We start from the raw sequence: 9,184 nt of genomic DNA, 5'->3' as shown, positions 1-9,184 counted from the left end.
TTCTGAAAACTCATTGGCATTCTGGAATTGAGATGTATGGCTCCATGGTATCTACCTCTAACAGGCAGTATAATGAGAACCAATGTTTGTGGGGCACAGCATGTAAATAAAAACATGATTGCAAAGGATGCTATTGTACCTCTTTCACCAAGTGCATACAAGAGAATACAATCCTTATCCTTCAGGAATGTTTAGTTTTGTGCATTATAAGTCTAGGGAAGCAGAGCTTTTGTTACAAAAGGAATTTTTACAGTATTTCATATACCGTTTATAGATCATAACCATAAATGGTTTTGTGGATTAACCTGGATTAAAGTGGTCACTGAAAAACCAAATTAGGGATAATGCCTAGCCCTTTTACCATTCCTGCTTTTGAAAACCTTACAAAATGAACTCTGGGGGTCATACCAAAAACACCTGTCTTTACCAAAAAGGCAGGTTACAATATAATGGCATTATTAGGAACCTTAATCCTTTGGTAAAACGTTCCATTTGGGATACACCTTGTGCCCAGAGTGTGGGCATGGCAAAAAAGCAGGTATTGAATAAGCTTTTTGTCTTCCAGTGAATCTGGACTGCTTTTGCCTGTTTGTGCATCATTGAAAAATTAATATTTATGGTTCTTCTTCTGCAACTTTTTGGGAGGGGGGTTGTTATATGGGGGCATAAGGCTTTTCTGGAGGCATAGTGCCCCATGATAAGCCTTTCAACCCCCTTTATGCCACTCTGCCTCCAGAAATGCCTTATACCCCTATATGCCACTCTGCCTCCAGAAATGCCTTTTACCCCTATATGCAACTCTGCCTTCAGAAATGCCTTATACCCCTATATGCCACTCGGGCATATAGCGTGTTAAAAGGCATATCATGGGACAGAATGGCATATAGGGGGGTATAAGGCATTTCTGGAGGCAGAGTGGCATACAGGGGGTTAAAAGGCATTTCTAGAGGCAGAGTGGCATATAGGGGTCTTAAAAGGGGTGGGACGAAGAGCTGAGGCACGGCCAATGGGCGGCGCGGTGCGTGCAAGCCTGCCCCTTTAATTTCATTAGAAGCCGGTGGCCGGAAGAGGCTGTCAATCATCGGCTGTTTTGAATGTTGGACCGGCAGACCCACCGAGAATTTTCCAGGTATCCCGGTGGGCCAGTCCTGCCCTGGCCTCACCCTTCCTCTGCCCCTGCAAAACGGGACAGAGGAAGGGATAGGCGGGACAGAGACCCAAAATCGGGACTGTCCCACCTAAATCGGGATAGTTGGGGGGCATTTTTACCCAACAGTGTGCAAGCACCAGCCAGGAAGTGTGAGGTATGATAGAGTGAAGTGTCGCAGTAATTCATAAATAAATTCTGTAGTCAATTTAATCTAAAAATATCCCTCTGTGTCTTTAGTTGTAGTATGAGTTATAATTATTTGTCTCAGAAGTATGAGGTAGGGATGTGGTGATGTTATCTGACACTAACAGTGAGTCCACAATATAAGTTCAAAATCACCACTGCTATAGGTGGAGCATTTTAAAAATTGAGTTGCAAACCCTCACCTGCTTCTAACCTGTATCGCCCAAGCAAATTGCCATTACTTAAAAAAAACATCTTTTTATAGTGTATAATTTTTAGGGTTTGCAACCTCTTGTGGCAAGAAACCATATGATATAAGCGTATTGTCAAACAAAATTAAAATGCACTTGTGGCAATATAGACATAACCGAGACAAAGGCTTGCACGCAAAGACCCGAGGTATGTCACTTTTATTGTTTTATTGAAACCAGACCTGGCAACTAATTTCCTACACTGACTCAAAATTCTAGGTTGTATTCATACTTCAATTAACAAAGGCGAACAGTCAAAATGGTTGCCTAATGGGTACCTTAGAAAAAACATGATTATTGCTTCCATGGAAAAACAAAATGGACATTTTTAAAAATATATTGTAATGAGGGCAGAGAGAGTGTATAGTAGTTAATAACATAATTTAGAAAATAATTTAAATTGTTGTAATCAATATTAAAGGTGGTAATGAATTATACATGTTAACTACATAATAATCCTTATTAGAGTATGAACTGTAAAACATCGATAGTCTGATTGCAGTAAATAACATGACCACTTGGGTTAATGTGTACATAGGATACAGTAGACTGTATTAAGTAATAAATACAAGACAGATATCAGACAGATGTATGAGTACTTATATATGGGAAAAATGCATTCTATTTAACCATAACCCACATCTTAGTAACGGTACTTCACAGAGAATATTCTTTACCTATAACTTACCATGCTTATAACTTTGTAGATTCTGCCCCCTTGTGGTATCAAAACCACAAATCCTTGAAACTGTATTTTGCAGAGGCAGTTTACAGCCTAGGGTATGGTCAATGTAATAGCATAGGCCAAAGCTGTCCATGAAGTGCAGGGCACTCCCAGGTCTTAGGCAGATCATTTAAATTCAATGCTTTTTTTGTTAAAATTAGCACTTTTTAATGTTATAATATACTAGCATATGCACCTGCCATAAAATGACATGCATTTGTCTCCTCTTTTTTTTTCTAACTATCATCAGGGTATGCATGTCAGTGTCTGTTTGCCTAGGTATGCATGTCAATGTCTGTCTGCCTGGCTATGCATGTAATTGTATGTCTGTCTCCCTGAGTATGTCGGGGTACGCAAAGGTATGTTTGGGTATGTATGTTTGTGTGTCTGCCTGGGCATTTTAGTGTGTGTCTGCCTCGGCATTTTAGTGTGTGTCTGCTTGGGTATCTCAATGTGTGTCTGGGTATGTATTTGTGGTTCTCCCAGGGTATGTATGTATGTCTGGATATGTTAGTGTGTGCCTGCCTGAGTATTTTAATGTGTGTTTGTCTGGGTGTGTTATTGTGTGTCTGCCTGGGTATGTATGTTAGTGTCTTCTTCAGTATGTATGCCAATGTCAGCCTGTCTCTTCGGGTATATTTGTGTGTCTGGGTTTGTTAGTACTATATGTGTCTACCTGGGTATTTTAGTGTGTCTTTGCCTGAGAGATGTATAGTGAGAAAGGGGAGAGATAGTAAGAAAATGGAGAGATAAAGAAAAAGATATATGGGAGTTCTAATGAAGAGAAAGAAGGGATATGGAGACAACGTGAGATCATAATAAAGAAGAGAGATGGGAAGAAAGGGAGGGAATGAATTAGAGGTGGGGAAAAGTTTCAGAGAAAACAAGAAAGGGGAAGTACAATAGATAAGGGTCGAGATAATGAGAAGGAGAAGAGAAGTCAAAACAGATCGCTGGTAGGAAGAGAGGAGAGATAAAGAGAAAAGGGAGATATGAGGTAATGAGAGATTTGGAGAAGGCATACATTAGAAAAGGGAGAGATACAGAGTGATGAGAGGAGATATAATGAGAAATGGAAGATATGAGATAAAGAAAAAGGAGAGGTAATGAGAAAGAGGGGATCAAAGAAAAGGGGAGGAGATAGAAGTGAAAGTGGGGAAGTAGAGAGAAATAGAAAAGAGAGGGAAAGAGGAAGAGAGATACATAGAATGAGCGGGAGAGATAAAACAAAATGTGAGAGATATGGAAAAATGATGAGGTAAAGAGGGGGAGGAATAAAAAGAAATATTAGGAAAGAGAAAGAGGAGAGATAGAAAGAAGAGATATAGAGTAGGTGTCACCCGCTCCCGTGGATCCGCTGTCCCCCGTCGTCCTGCGTCCGTCCGGCTCCCGGCTCGCCGCTACACTTACCTCGTGGCGAGGTCAGGAGGAAGCGTCGGCCGGGTGTTCGGCATTGCGGTCGTGCTCCCCCTGCTGGACACGCGCGTTACTGCAGCTAGGTTTAGCCGCAGCTGCCGCGTTTTGGCAGGTAGGGGGCGCGTGTGACGTCAGAGTTGGGGGCGTGGTGGCTACCGGCGCCAAATTTAAAAATCCGGAAGCCCTGTTACCGGTACCCTGGTGTGGTCTTTTGCTGGTTACCTGTCTAGTGCGTTCTATGAGTTATCTGACCCTTTGGCTTGTCCTGACTACCCTCTGCTCTGCGATTTGGCTGTGTTTGTTCCTCTACGTGTATGACCTGGATCGTCTGACTACCCGTCTTGGATCTGACCCACCTTCTGGCTGACTACCCGTCCTGTGTATGACCTGGATCGTCTGACTACCCGCTTTGGTTCTGACCCACCTTCTGGCTGACTACCCGTCCCGTGTAGGACCCCTGGCTCGTCTGACTCTGCGTTTGTTTTGCTCTCCTCCTAGACTATTTTGGTGGAGATCTCTCCAGCTGTACCCAGAGACTATCTACCTCTCCATATCTACCTACTCCAGGGCCTCCTCACTGTTGGGATCATCGAATACCTGGGGGTTGCGTCTCTGCGCACTCCTCCAGGAGAAGAACTTCCGCGGTGAGTGCTCTGGCTTGTGGTAGACGTGACAGTAGGAACAATAATGAGAAGGGAAAAAATAAAGATAAAGAGGAGAGTGGGAGAAAAGAGAGAGATGGGGGAGATCTGGATACTGGGACAAGTCTTATGTGGGCAATCTGGGTGCTGGATCAGTCCTATGTGTGCAATATGGTTGCCGGGGCTGGCCTTTGGGGTGTGCGACCTGTGATCTATGCCTGCAATGTAGGTGCCATCAATGCGCAGAGGATCATGTGTATGATGCGCTCATAGTCCCTGCCCACAAGGGCAGTATACAAGGGGTAGGCAAAATTAGTGTTTGCCTAGCGTGACATAAATCCCTGCACCAGCCCTGATTTGGTTGGTGAGAAAAAGATCACAGGTATATTGAAGGAACATGAATTTGTACCGTACAAAGTCGTCAGTACAAGAGTATCTTTGGAAGAAGTGTTTGGAGTGTTCTGACTGTTGCAGGGTGTCAGGATCACGGAGGTTTCTATAAGTGGGAGAAGTGGGAGTTTCAGAACTGAGAAACAGTATGTAAATGGAAGAATACAGGTCAATTTGGTAGCCATCACTGAGTGTGGAGGATGCAGTGAGTGATATTGAGGACACCCAGAGGTTACCCAAAATCAGTGTGGGGTTAGTAGAGCAGAGAAAAGTGAGAGAGTCATACAAAGTGATCAATAAATTGTGATCTTGGGCCAGAGTATATCATCTCAGTATATCATCCCTACCACATGCAAGTAGGAAAACGTGATGAAAGATTTAGCCAGTAAGATACAGTTGTATGTTCACTCTGTCTGAGCTTTCTGTACCTCTTTCTCTGGATTTTATATTCTTTTACCCATCAAGCAACCAGACTATTGCTAAACCATTGAAATCAATATGGTGTGAGCTTGTGTCAAATGTTTCTATGGTATATACAAGCATTTCATAGGTGTCAAATGCTTTTATTGACAATTACATTATGTTTATGCACTCACAGAACATGCTCATATAGTGAACTCATCAAGGTATAATTGTGTTATTCATTGAGAGAGCTTGCAGGTGAAGAACTTGGGGCACATGCAAAAAAAAAGATATATTATCTGTCACATATGCCCCTCGGGGCTCTGGTAACCTTAGCCTGCCTGTTCTCTGTAAAACCCGGGAACTTGGGTAGCCACAGGATTCTGTCCCCTGCCTCACTCACCTCTGCACAACATGCAGGAGCATCCATAGCAGTCTTGAGGGGAACCAAGAAGATCTGGCCCCTCTGTGGGTTTCAACCCAATCGGGTAGGGATGCTTACAAGTGCTACATGTTGAAGGACCTGTTACATATTATAATTATTCTTGCTATAAAGCACAGTTTTGAAAAAGCATGGTGGGCCTCCTCGGATAGAGTATTGTGTAAGAGTTCTGTAAGAGATGTTAAATCCAGATTCTTAAAAAGGCCATTCTTCCTAATCATGTTCAGATATTAAACTGTCAGGTGTTAAGAGAGGAAATGCGGAGCCAGTATGATAATGGATAGCAATTAGGAAGAGAAGCATGCCAAGCAAATGGTAGCTACACGTCAGGCTGGTAAAGTATCAGAGACCATCAAGTGCAGAGTAAATGTTTACAGGTTAGTTAATGATTCTATGAAACCAATGAATTAAATGTCTCTATTTTTGTAGGTGGCTATAGTGAATTACATTTTTCTGTTTAGAATATAAATTAAAAAGTACACAACAGAGGGTCCCCTCGACATCCATCAGGGACTGGAGGTCTGTAAGGCAAAATTAAGATATGTGCAGCTACCAGCACCGACATACTGTATACGCTATTGATTCTTCCTTAACAGTTTTTCATAAACTGTTTCATAAACAGTTTTCATGTTGCGAAGCTGCACAGATCTCTATTGCACTACACCACCAGCAAATATGATGGAGTTGGTGGAAGGAGCCCATTGCGGTAGGCTTAACCCTGGCACCACTATGACTAAGTATAGCTTTGCCTTTGTGATATCTTTAGTGGGCAAAAATTAGATGAAAAGTCACATAAGCTTATATGAGACAAAAAACAGTACAAAAAATGTCAATACACTGAATGTTTCATAGACCTGAAAATTATAGGCAAAATTTGCAAAACAGCACAGAAATAAAGTTGCTAGGGACAATTATTTTATGCAAACAGGAGAAGGTTGAGGTGAATTGCCTACAAAACGAGTAGAATTTTACCAAATGCACTAGTCTATACCTTATCTGTGAAATTGAAAAAGCCTCTTGATTTCCTCATAACTTTCCACCTACATTTCCATCTTAGTCTAAATTGGACAGTCTTGTACATTTTCTTGCTTGAATAAACCTCCATTAACTCTTTACCCTGCAGAAATGCTGGTTACGGCTAGATGCAATGAACTGGCTAAATGAAATGTAATGTGTATAATGCTTCCCTGAGGTGTACATTTTTTTATTTGGGAAACTGCTTGCACATTAAAACAATCATTCATGTTTTATCCCGTATGTCACCTTTGATTTAACCTCATGACAGAAGCAACATGTTATGATGGTAGAATGATCATGCTCATATAATACCCTTTCATACCTCCAGTCATGATGTCTAATAGAGATCAAAATGAAAATAAATTGCTATAATTTTTTGTATGAAAATGTATGCATTCTGTCACCCATGATAAATACATGAGCCTTATCATGTTCCATTTGGTTAATTTATTTCTTATATGGAATGGAATATAGTATGCTTTAAAATTGCTTAGAAATATTCAAAACTTTACGGAAACACTAATAATAAAGTTTGAAACAGTTAAATGTTTCAAATGTTTTTCTTTTAGAAATGGATGATTGTATTTCCCAGAAAACAAATCCACTATGACCATTGTCAGCGCAGAATCTTGAATCTATCTTCTCTTATTTTCACAAAAAGTGTAGCCTTTTGCTGTAGACCTCTGATCTTAGCCCAGTGGTGATCCAGAGACTGATCTTGGGAGGGGCACTCACACTAATACACTCACACAGACACTAATTCTAACACACACAGACATTAATACTAATGCACACAAACCTACCTTGACACTCTCACAAATATACCCACCCAAACATTTTGGAGTGTTGAAATTTGTGAGGTCAGGCACTGCTGTTGGGTCGCAATCGGCATACCAATTTATCCCAAAAGTGTTCAATGGGATCTAGGTGAGGACCCTACACAGCCCACTCAAGCTCTCCCACACCTAAATCATCAAACCATGTCTTCATGGACCTTGCTTTGTGAACAGGGGCACAATCATGCTAGAACAGAAAAGGGTCTTCCCCAAACTTGTGCCACAAAGTTGAAGGCATACAATTGTCTAAAATGTCTTTGTATGATATGTATTTAATTTTAACCCTTCACTGGAACTAAGGGGCCTAGCCCAAAACCTGCAAAACATCCCCAAACCATTATGCCCCCACCAAACTTTACATTAGGCACTATGTTTTCTGGTATGTAGCCTTGTCATGGCATCTGCCAAACCCAGATTTGTCAATCAGATAGATAGTGAGGTGTGATCATCATATCATAGAACATGTTTCTACTGTCCACTGGAGGTGTGTTTTACACCAGCCAAAGCTTGGCCATGGTAACCCATTTCATGAAGCTCACAATGCACAGTGCTTTAGCTGATGTTGCTTCCACTGGCAGTCTCACTCTATAGTGAGCGATGCTACATAACACAGGCGATTTTTACACGCCACAGACTTCAGCACCCAGCCGGCCCACTGTGAGTGCAAGGCAGAAACTGAGGATCTGACTAATGACAATGGTGACATCCTATGTGACATGCCTTGTTTGAAGTCACTGAGCACTTCAGTATGGCCCGTTCTACTGCTTTGTCTATGGAGGTGGCAAGCCTCCATGTGCTTGATTTTATACACCTGTTAGCAATAAATCTTAATGAAACAAATAAACTTGTTAGGAGGGGTGTACACATACTTTTGGTCAAGTAGTTTATGTGTATAAATATATATATAATTGTGTATATATATATATATATATATATATATATATATATATATATATATATATATATATACACACTGTATATATAAACACTATACAAGACACCTAACCATTGCACCAAAAACCAGAAACAACATGTTAGTAACAAGCCAGAAATCAAATAATAAAATAAACAATTCAGAAGATATAAATCTTAAAGCGCATTGCTCTATCTGTACCGATGCAGTCTCCAACTGTGCAACAGCATGTGTAAATGTGTGACACTAAGTGTCAATATGAATCTACACATTCAAATTTTACCAGGCAACAAAAAGGACAGGTAATTTAGTTCCACACAAGTGGAACTTTCATTAGTGCATCTGAGAAGTTCATCAAACCAACCAATGGATCAGCTCAATAAAAATAATTGCAGGTATTCTGGAACACAATCTGCACAGTGGTTGTACATGGTGCTTCTTGAATTTCAACTGCAGCCTCATGTAAAGTATTAGTTCTATTAATCTAATGCTTGTTCACATTCAGGGTCAGATTTTCAATTAGCTAATGTAGACATTTGCCTGTAGAGCAATGGAAGCTTGGCCAGCTACCAGACACTAAATTACAGAACATACATTTAAAACAGATTATTTTTCTTGTAGACTTTCACATTTTTCAACTTCATATTCAGGGCCAATCAAACAGATGACTGGGGCACCACCACTAGGTGTTATCCTGTCTTTGTAAGCAAGAAATGTAGACTTGTGAGGGAATTACTGGCTGTGACGGAGTGTGTGACGGATGGATTGTGAGTTCAGTTTTTGAGAGACTAAGTTTTAGGAAATGTGCAGAGATCCAGA

This window comes from Sceloporus occidentalis, unplaced genomic scaffold (assembly GCF_023333645.1).
Source record: "Sceloporus occidentalis isolate IW3139 unplaced genomic scaffold, rSceOcc1.0.p SCAF_105, whole genome shotgun sequence".
NCBI lineage: Eukaryota > Metazoa > Chordata > Lepidosauria > Squamata > Phrynosomatidae > Sceloporus > Sceloporus occidentalis.
This window is presented reverse-complemented; position numbering follows the sequence as displayed.